The sequence below is a fragment of the Musa acuminata genome, chromosome BXJ1-7, assembly GCF_036884655.1.
Source record: "Musa acuminata AAA Group cultivar baxijiao chromosome BXJ1-7, Cavendish_Baxijiao_AAA, whole genome shotgun sequence".
NCBI classification, from domain to species: Eukaryota; Viridiplantae; Streptophyta; class Magnoliopsida; order Zingiberales; family Musaceae; genus Musa; species Musa acuminata.
In genome coordinates, this window is record NC_088333.1 from 31,864,416 (window position 1) to 31,875,363 (window position 10,948).

General features: G+C 41.1%; 1 pseudogene; it reads left to right on the forward strand.

Annotated features, from left to right (window-relative positions):
* Positions 1-7,028: 7,028 nt before the first annotated feature.
* LOC135679045 (uncharacterized) lies at positions 7,029-10,234 on the forward strand (annotated as a pseudogene).
* The last annotated feature ends 714 nt before the right edge of the window (positions 10,235-10,948 follow it).

Consider the following 10,948-nt stretch of genomic DNA (forward strand, 5'->3'; position numbering starts at 1 on the left):
GTTATGTTTTAAACCATCAACTAACAGAACATCTTCAATAAAAAGGTTGGATTTGTTACCTATGGTTCTATTGCCAATGATTTTACCCTTGTTGTTGTCTCCGAATGTGACATAGCCTTCGTCTATGCTAGTGAGCTTAGAGAAATGAGATGGATCTCCGGTCATATGCCTTGAGCATCCACTATCAAGGTACCATCTCTTGCTCCTAGCTTGCGATGGTGTGGGTTTCTACAAGAAAGGATGATTTTTAGGTACCCATTTGCTTTTGGGTGCCTCAAAGATAGATCTGCATTGTTTATCATGTTGCATGGAGTTTATCATGGTTCCTTTAGGAACCCAAATCAATTTGTTTGGACTTATTTTCTTGAATGGACAACAATGTGTCTTGTGTCCAAATTTACAACAGAAGTTACATTTGTCTTGATGTCGAATATGTAGGATGGAGCCCTTTATGAAGGTGGTTGGATTTTGGTAAGGACTTCTCACGAATCCAATTCCACTTCTTTTGGGAACGTGACCCTTGTTTGTAATGATCATGTTCAATGACTTGCTACCAACCTCGAATTTCTTCAAGGTGTCCTTAAGTAGCAAGTTTTCTTTTTGGAGAGTTTCTAGATCATGGCATTTTATGCATGGGCTTAAACTATCATGATGTTCATCATTTAACTTATCGAAATTACAAATAAGACTATCATGCTCCTTTTTTAGCAATTTGTATTTACTACTGATAGTCTTACACTCATCAAACAATTCATGGAAAGCATTTAATAATTCATCGAATGATAAATCTACATCTATTGAATTTGTTACCTCATCTTCGATGGCCATTAAGGCGTAATGAGCAACTTGCTCGGTGTTGGACTCCTCTTCTTCGGATGCGCTTGAGTCATCCCATGTTGCTTGAAGCGCCTTTTTCTTTGACGTTCTCCTTTTGACTTGGGGACAATCACTCTTGTAGTGTCCCGGCTTTTTGCATTCATAGCAGATTACTTGGTCATTCTTGGGTTCAAGTTTATTTTTTGCATCATTCTTAAACTTGTTTCTTTTAAAGAACTTTTTAAACTTTCTTGTTAGAAGTGCCAAGTCATCATCACAGTCCTCATCACTTGAGTTTTCTCTCAAGTGGCATTCAGAAGTTTTGAGTGCCATATCCTTCCTGTTCTTTGGAAGGATGTCTTCTTGCTCTTCATGAGCTTTACAAGTCATTTCGTAGGTTATTAATGACCCGATTAGTTCTTCAAGAGGGAAATTTCGCAAATCTTTTGCCTCTTGAATAGCAGTGACTTTAGGATCCCAACTCTTAGGAAGGGATCTTAGTATCTTATTAACAAGCTCAAAATCTGAAAAGCTCTTTCCGAGTCCTTTTAGACCGTTGACGACATCCGTGAAACGGGTAAACATGTCGCCAATGGTTTCACTCGGTTTCATCCGAAAAAGTTCGAAAGAATGTAACAGCAAATTGATTTTTGACTCTTTTACTCTACTTGTGCCCTCATGGGTCACTTCGAGTGTGTGCCAAATATCAAATGCAGTTTCACAAGTTGAAACACGGTTAAACTCGTTTTTATCAAGTGCACAAAATAAGGCATTCATAGCCTTTGCATTAAGAGTGAAAGCCTTCTTCTCCAAATCATTCCAATCGATCATTGGAAGAGAAGACTTCGAAAATCCGTTTTCGACAAGATTCCACAGTTCAAAATCCATAGAAATAAGAAAAATCCTCATTCGGGTGTTCCAGTAGGTGTAGTCCGTCCCATTGAACATGGGTGGACGCGTAATAGAATGCCCCTCTTGGTTTCCGGCGTATGCCATTTCTCTTTGGGTTTTAGTCCGTTAGAGAGTTAACCTTGCTCTGATACCAATTGTTAGGATCGAGAGCACTAAGAGGGGGGGGGGGGGGTGAATTAGTGCAGCAGAAATCTTTCAGCGATTAAAAACGAAAGCTGCGTTCGTTCGATAAAAACTATTTTGATGCAAAAGCCGATTCTAAGATTACTTATGATTAAGTGCAGTTTACGTTTAAACACAGTTAGCATCTAAACGCAGTTTGTGTCTAAATGCAGATTGCGTCTAAACTCAGATTGCGTCTAAGCGTAGTTTGCGTCCAAGCGCAGATTGCGTCTAAGCGCAGTTTGCGTCTAAGCGCAGATTGCATCTAAACACAGTTTGCGTCTAAGCGCAGTTTAAGCAGAAGTATAAAGACAATGTGTTGCTATTGTACAGCTCAAAAAGTAATCTGCAGAAAGCAGATTTACGTCTAAACGCAGATTTACGTCTAAACGCAGATTTACGTCTGAACTTTGAAACTCGTTTGTATACTCGCAGAAGGCAGTATGCAGTTGAAATCAAGACGTAAACGTAAACTGAAATCTGATGATTGTGCAAGGAAAGCCGATTTACGTCTAAATGCAGTTTTACGTCTAAATGTTGAAACTCGTTCGTAAAATTGCAGAAGACAGTTTGCAATTATAAATAGAATCAAAATGTAAATGTAAACTGCAAGGAAACTCGTTCGTAAAAGCGCAGAAGACAGTTCGCAGTTATAAACAGATTCAAGATGTAAATGTAAGCTGCAATGTAAAGATCGTACGAAAACACCTATTGACGTCTGAATCCAGATTCGGAAAGATCAGCACTTAGAACTTGTTCGTAAAGGCGCAGAGAGCAGTAGTTATGTAGGAGGTTTGCAGTAATGATAAGGTACTCGAAATAAAAGCAAACCAGAGATTTAGAGTGGTTCGGTCAGTCTTGACCTACTCCACTTTTGGCTTCCTCCTCCGACGAGGTCACCGACGTCAACTAGCTGCCTTCCTTCAATGGGCGAAGGCCAACTGCCCTTTTACAGTTTCTCTCCTTTTGACGGGCTCAGGAGACAACCCTTACAGATCCTTTCTCTCCTCTCTTTACAACTCAAGACTTGAAGAACAGAAAAGAGGAGAACTTTTGGACTTTACACAAATTTGAGCTCTTAGAATCACTGAAAAGATCAAGAATTCGGTGTGGATCAGTGTCCCTTCAGTGCTGAATGGATGGGGTATTTATAGGCCCCAACCCAATTCAAATTTGGAGCTCAAAACGATCAAATCCCGGAATTTCGGGATCAGGCGGTTGCACCTCTTGACTGGAGAGGTTGCACCGCCTGGCAGAGCTCGAAGACCGAGCTCAGGCGGTGCTACCTCTCTGTCAGGGAGGTTGCACGGCCCAGTCTTACTCGAAGACTGAGCCCAGGCGGTGCCACCTCTCTGTCAGGGAGGTTGCACCGCCCAGTCTAGCTCGAAGACTGAGCTCAGGCGATGCCACCTCCTGGCTGGGGAGGTTGCACCGCCCAGTCTCGCTGGGAGGCTTAGCCCAGGCGGTGCCACCTCTTGGCCTAGGCGGTTGCACCTCCTAGTGCAATCAGGGTCCGAATGGTTAGCTCCATTCGGCCCAATTTCTATCTTTTCAGGGGCCTAATTGCCCCAAGATTAAGCTAATGGGATCACCTCCCATTTTCCAACTTAATCAACGTGCTAACTACGATCAAATCTAAGACAATTTCTGCAGCTTTGCTCCGATGCGTCAATCGCTTCTTCCGGCGAGTTTCCGGCAAACTTCCGTCGATCATCCGATGAACCCTCGGTGATTCTTCTGCGGACTTCCGGCAAACTCTTGGACTTTGCGACGATCCACTTGGCGAGTTCCGACGAGCTTCGCTTGGCAAGCTTCTGGACTTCTCGGATCTGTTCTCGCAGAACCTCCGACGACCGTCCGAACTTCCGTCGAACTCTCGAACTCCCAACGTGATCATGAACTTGACTCCGGCGCAACTCCTACTGCTTGTCTAACTTTCATCATAGTTAATCCTGCACACTTATCTCAACACATAGATTAGACAACAAATGACAATTGACTTCATCATCAAAATCCGAGATTCAACACTTAGGAGACAACCCGTACAGAATTTTCACTCCTCTCTTGAATGATCGAAACTTAGAAGAAAAGTGGGAGGAGAACTTTTAGCTTATACAACACTTTTGAGCTCTAAAAATCATAGAGTAAGATTGGATTTTCGGTGCCCTTTCATGCAAAAAAGGGTGGGGTATATATAGGCCCCGAACTGGTTTGAATTTGGAGCTCAAAAATGTCATCTCCCGGATTTCTGGGATCCTGGCGATACTACCGCTAGACTGGGCGATACGACCGCCTAACAGAGCTCGGAGACCGAGCTCTAGCGGTGCCACCGCCTGACTGGGGCGGTTCCACCACCCAGTCTCGCTCGAAGACTGAGCCCAAGCGGTGCCATCGCTTGACTGGGGTGGCTCCACCGCCTAGTCTCGCTCGGAGACTGAGCCCAAGTGGTACCACCGCCTGACAGGGGCGGTACCACCACCTAGTCTCACTCGGAGATTGAGCTCCTGGGCGGTGCCACTGCCGGCCCTGGTGGTGCCATCGCTTGGCAGGAAATCTGGGTCTGAATGGGCTGATCCATTCGGCCCAATTTGGGTCTATCAAGGGCCCAATTGCCCTCAGATTAAGTTAATGGAATCACCTCTTATTCCTAGCTTAATATTCATGCTAACTACGATATTTCTTAAGAAATTTACTATAACTTGCTCCGGTGCGTCAATTGCTTCTTCCGGCGAGCTTCCGATAAACTTTCGACGAACATCCGACGAACCCTCGACGATGCTCCTGCTGACTTCCGTCAAACTCCTGGACTTATGACGATCCACTTGGCAAGTTCCGATGAGCTTCTTTGGCAAACTCTTGGACTTTTCGAATTTGTTCCCGCAAAACCTCCGACGACCGTCCAGACTTCTGTCGAACTCTCGAACTCCGGCGTAACTCCTATTACATGTCTTACTTCCATCGTAGTTAATCCTGCACATGTAAAATAAACTTCGGCGCTTTGTCCGATTCTTCGGCGCATCGTCCTCTCCTGTGGCCTATTGCCCAATCGGCCAGTTGACTCCGCAACTCCGATATCCTTGGCACAATACCCGCTCTTCTTGGCCCGATGCCCGAGTCCACGGCCCGAAGCCTTCTATTAATACGTCGACTGATTCACCGGCCCGACGTCCAATCTTCTGACATGTTCCTTCGGCCCAACATGATTTTTCCTGCTTTAATTGTCTCATCCTGATCGAAGCATCCTTAATCACTCATCGAAGCATCCTTAATCACTCAAAACACATATTAAAACATAAACATAATTATCAATTAGTTTCATCATCAAAATACGAGATTCAATAAAAAAAAAAAAAAAAAACTGATTCATTTTGCAGCCAATTATCAAACTAATCATGAATTATGAGTTCTTTCACAGTCCAATTTATATGCAAAGAGATCAAGCATGCAAACTGATGTCATAGAGCTTGCTTCAAGAACAGCCATATGAGATAATATACAAGTTCTTCAGCATTGCAAGTTCTGTAATCATTTTCTTTAATAACAAAGCAATCATTTCACCCTTGGAGATAATATACAAGTTCTTCAGCATTTCTACAAATCACTGAAATATATTGGCACCAGGGGACTCCCAAGCCAGCATCATATCAAAAGTTAACTGATGGAATTCCTTATCGGCCAAATAATCTAGACTCTTGATCACCACATGAAAGGTTCTGAAACAGCAATATTCAAATAGGTCTCTTGCATATGTAGTAGGAAGCTTGACACGATCAGGGAACTCAGTCTCGAAAGATTGTTGCAATTTGCCTCTTGAAATGTGAAGAATCCTGCAATTGCATGGACCATTAGGTGCTTGCTGTTGTTAACATCCAAACAACATATTAACAATATTGATTTACACAATAACTAATAAGTTAATGCTGCCAATGAGTCAGATCCGATATAGATAATGATACAAATGTGACATAGATAATGACACATCTACTTATAGGCCAAAGAGTTTTAAGATTTCATTAGCAGTGGAAGAAAGTTAATCAATAAGACAGAGAATACAAGATTGCTTCTGATCTTGCATTCAAAGATCATATCATTTGATTAAATTATTGCAACGATACATGACTACTTTGAGGAATATAATGGTCAAATTTAGGATGATGGACTAGAGCATCATAAAAAGATAAAATTGTATAATACTATTCATCGTACACCACTAATGGTTCGAGATAACAGCTTCTGAACTTCTTTTCAATTTTTTCCCATCACCATTCTAATAATACAAAAAGAATTGAAATTATATACGTACAATACTTATCAAAACAAGAAAGTTTTTAATTTTTATCCACAATCAAGTTCTGTAAAGAGGGAGGGGAGGTGAGGGGAGGATATCATTAGAACAAGAGATAAAATAAAATATATTAAAACAAAAAATTTCTTGATTGTTCCCTTCAAGCAAATTTAGTGAGTTCCCGTTATTCCCTTATAAGAAAGAGAGTTCTATTGATATTGTGACGAGGGAGATCCTTATATTGCATAAAAAACGAGGATAAATCACTGTATTCTTGATTTTTCCATGAAACAGAGTAAGTTCTTGATTCTTACTGGAATAATGGGCGACGATGTAGTTAGCAAAGGAGGAGTAGGCGAATAGATGCGGTGGGTGAACAAATGCGGTGGCCAAGAAAGTTGGAATGAAGAGGAGAGGAGGACATCGATCCTTTTCATTTTATATAAAATTAATAATTAAAAAATAAAATAATTATATTTTTATCTTTTTTCATTCATATTCTTTTTGCACGTAATAACAATTGTGATTTTTTTAACGATGGAAGGAGAATTGAGATTAAATATTTTATTTTTATAAATATAAAAATTTTAATATTATTTTTAAAATATAAAGATCTAAATGTAAATCATAATTAACTAAGATGATAACGTGGGAGTGCAAGAACGACCATCGAGTCAACACTGGGCGATCTTAGTCAATAAGTCAACAATAAGAAAGATAAACTCCACTAATTGCACCAGCTTTTTACGGAAAATTACTAACACGCCTTTAAGCCATCGAGACCGTTCGTTTCGTGTCATTTCCCGTTCCAACGGTTCTGATGCGCGTGAGACGCCGACTTGACGCCCGCGTTTGATGGCGTCTTCCTTTCGAGGTGTTCAGTTCGGCTTCTTTCGAACCTTTAGCCTCGCATTCGCCGTCACTTTCCCAATCCCTTCCGTCGGCGATTCGAGGCGCGAATTCCAGGGTTTTGTGATTCTTGTCGGGATTTTGGTTTCTGCGTTGATTTGAGCTGTTCTTATCGGAATTGACAAGTGATCGGCAGGATTTAGCGGAGTTGAGGATAGATTTTGGGAAGAAATGATCTATTCGGATTGAGAAAGAGGAAGAAGAGATGAGGGGAATTCATAATAGCGTGGAGACCGTGAATGCTGTTGCAGTGGTGTTCGTCTCTGCTGAAAGCCGGGTCCAGCAGGTCACGGTTCCGGTGAGTCGTCATACTCCTTTTTTGTTCTTGTGCTCCGCGTTTCCGACTTGGCTATTCATTTTGTTTTGCTTATATCTTAGTCACTTCAGATCTGTGAGGCATTGTTGTATGTTTCAGTTATTTTTCGTATTTTAGTGACTCTTTTGATGTGTGATAAATATTTCAAACTGGGTGATCAGTAATCCCAAAAGCGTAAGCTTTTAGGAAAAAGAGCCCACTGTTCTAACATCGCTCACGTGAAAGTAAACCCAATTGCTTGGCGCAAGCCCAAACGAAGAATGATGATGCATAAATAATTTTTTTAACTAATTACTTGGTAAAATAAAGTGGGGCAAATACATGTTTCGAACTCAGAAGCTATGATATCATGATAAATATCTTGAATTGGATGACCAATAATTCCAAAAGATTAAGCTTTTAGGAAAGGACCCATTATGTAATAGGTTCTAATAATGTGGTTGCTAGGGTTACTTGAAGGAGAATTGTGAAATGATTTCTTTATTCTATCTTAATTTTGCTTAATTTTAAGATATTTTCATAAACTGCCCAGGGATTTGATTATGCTTTTAATAGCCTCTTCGTAGGGTATTAGTGGTTTATATGCTGTACTCATGCATTTTCCGTGCAATTTGTATTCATCTGTTCTTGAACTGATATCATTGGATGGCACCGTCTAACATTGGGCATTATTGTAAGCTTGGGAACTGTCATCTGTGGAGTACATGATTGACCCTCACTCAATCTTCAGGTGGGAAATGATTTCTGTTTGCTATGTTTCGGATGCACTCACTTTTATTGTGTTCCATTTTATGACAACTTATCTTGCAAACATTTGATGGCCGTACTCGTGCTATGTTTTATTGAGTTCAGTTATAGTTATGGATCCCTTCCTGGTATTGAGCTTTGTTGGGGTTGACATCCCTTATATATTCAAGTGACATTAAACTATTTTCTAACAGGTATATATATACTGAATTAGATGGGTATCATTAATGATATGGTAAATGTAAACATTCCAATTTTTGGAAGTTTTACATTAGATTTGAGAACAGCATCTTTGTGATTAGATATGGGGACTAAAAGTCTATTGGAAGAAACAATAGTGATAGATTCATCTATGTTAAGGACGCCTCTAACCAAAACATATTGCAGGCTGTATAAAGCTGGTTCACTAATATTGTTTCTGACAATTAAAAATAAAAACAGACCAGGAAGGAGAATGTGGGCCTTTGCTCAGTTATAAGACTACTCCAGTTGGAACTTACATGTCATGGGTTTAAGTTTCTTAAAAACAATCTGTGAGCAGGTACAAGGTTGCACATATTTGATCATAGCCAGATGCGCTGTTTGTGGGAGCCATAAGCACTAAACAACATTTTACAAGTCTAGGAACAGATGAAGCTGAATTTATGCATGTATGTGTATTTATGTTATATAAATATCTCCTCTTTTGGGTGTCATCAACATTTATTTGTTCTTCTAACATCCAGAGGAGAAGATGAACTGCTTGGCTCAGTGTGTATTGGTGCTTCGGGTCTCATGGAAATGACAGGCGCATCAACCATACAGTCGTTGTTCCTGAACCTGCATTTTCTTTGTCGGATGCCCCTGCACTAAAAAATGCAAGCCATCCATCTGAACCGAGGCTTCTATATGTTGCACCTCCTTTCTCTCCGGTTTCCTTTCTGCCATCGGGTACTTCATCTGCTGGTCAATCTCCTGTATGTCCTCTATCTCTTTCTGTTCTGTTACCAAGTTTGTATTCTCCCAGCGGCTGAGTTTCACCTCCTGTCATTTCCACCTTCACAGCCAAACCTTCGACTGCTCACTGTACCCCTCTCCAGAACCCTTGCATTGCAGAACACCTTCATCTCCTGAGGTGCCAGTAGCCAAATTGTTGTTTACTTCCCTCGATACCAACTGCAAGAAGAGTGAGGTGTATAAGCTGCAATCCTACCAGTTCTATCCTGGAAGCCCAATAGGTTGCCTCATATCACCAAGCTCGGGTTGTTCAGGTAGTTCATCGCCTTTCCCTGATCCCAAATTCTATTCCTGTGCTGGTGGCTACTTCCAATTGTTCCCTATTGGTGGACCACCAAAAATCTTAATTGCTGAAGGGATTGCTGCACGGCAACTTACACCAGCACATACTCAAAATGGTGGGTCACTTTTAGATCGTCAGATATCGGCAGCTGCATCAATAGAGGAGTCTGCTACCATGCCTAAGAATAATGAACACTTGGTGGATCAGAGAGCATCATTTGAATAACTACACAAGAGTTTTCGTTCTGCTTGTAAATGAAAGTAGCAGATAGCAGGAGAATCAGCACTGATGATACCTGCCATGACTTGCCTGAGAAAGTACTGGCTTCTGTTTCCCTCTCTCCGGCTAAAGAGTTCAAATTTGATGGACGGGGTATTGTCAGAGCCTAATGTTGGTTCAGACTGGTGGGCCAGTGAGAAGGCCGCGACACAGCAACTGAGCATCTGGAAGAGTTGGAAATTCTTCCCAACCGAGCATCAGGTGTAAGCTGAAAGGTCACTTTGCCTTGCTTCATATACGTCAAGGGAGGATCCTATGTCAACTGACCACTGAGTGTCCTCATCTGAAATCCCAACGGCAAGTATCAGAACCACCTTTTAATATCTTTGCTCAAGTTACAGTGAAGCAATTCAATTGGGCTACATGAATTTGACTTTCAGAGATAGTACAGTTCATAAAGATGAGATTGCAAATGTCTCTTGATATGAACTGCATTTCATTGTAACATATTTGGTGGAATCATGGGTTCTGTTCGAGAATTTCCAAGCAGGTACCTCTATATATTTGGTTCTGATTCATCTTCTGTTTACTATTTGCCTTACAACAGCTACTGCTTGGAAATGTGTTGTTTCACTTTCTCACGTTTTCACGACTCCAATGAATTCATGTTGTTGCATGGACCATACCTATTTCACTGCCTTTAAATTATGTAAATATGTTAGATCTGTAGGTTTGGTATGTTGAATATAAAAGACATAAAACAAGTCACTTGCAGCTGTCCCTCTGTGATTTTGTTATATACGCCAACACTAATGTACAAGATGTCGATAAAGATAAGGTTTGATCCTAAAATCTTATTATCAACTATCATATTCTTTACCAATTAATATAGTTCAAATTCTTCCAAATTTGGATGAGTATAACTTCCGGTCCATTATTTTGGTAAATAGGTGTCTAATTTTTAACATTGTGCTTTAATAAAAATCAATATCTTAAAGAAACAATGTGCCCCACCTGGGGAGTATAACTTGGTTCCCAAGTTTTAGACGTCCCGAAACTGTGCCCTCCGTGACGCCCGCAATTTGCTTTTGTCCCTCGTATCTGGGTCCCGCATGCCCTCCGTCACTCCTCCAATCGCGTGGTAGGTGGCCCAAGGGGTGGATGCAGATCGAGGAAACGTGTGGTCGATTCGATCTCCGGTTCTCCAAATCAAAAATTCCCGGGCGTTCTTTATATAATAAATATAAATATGTTCTTCCGCTTTCCATTTCAACATTTGCATCTTCCTCGTGACGCCTCCGTC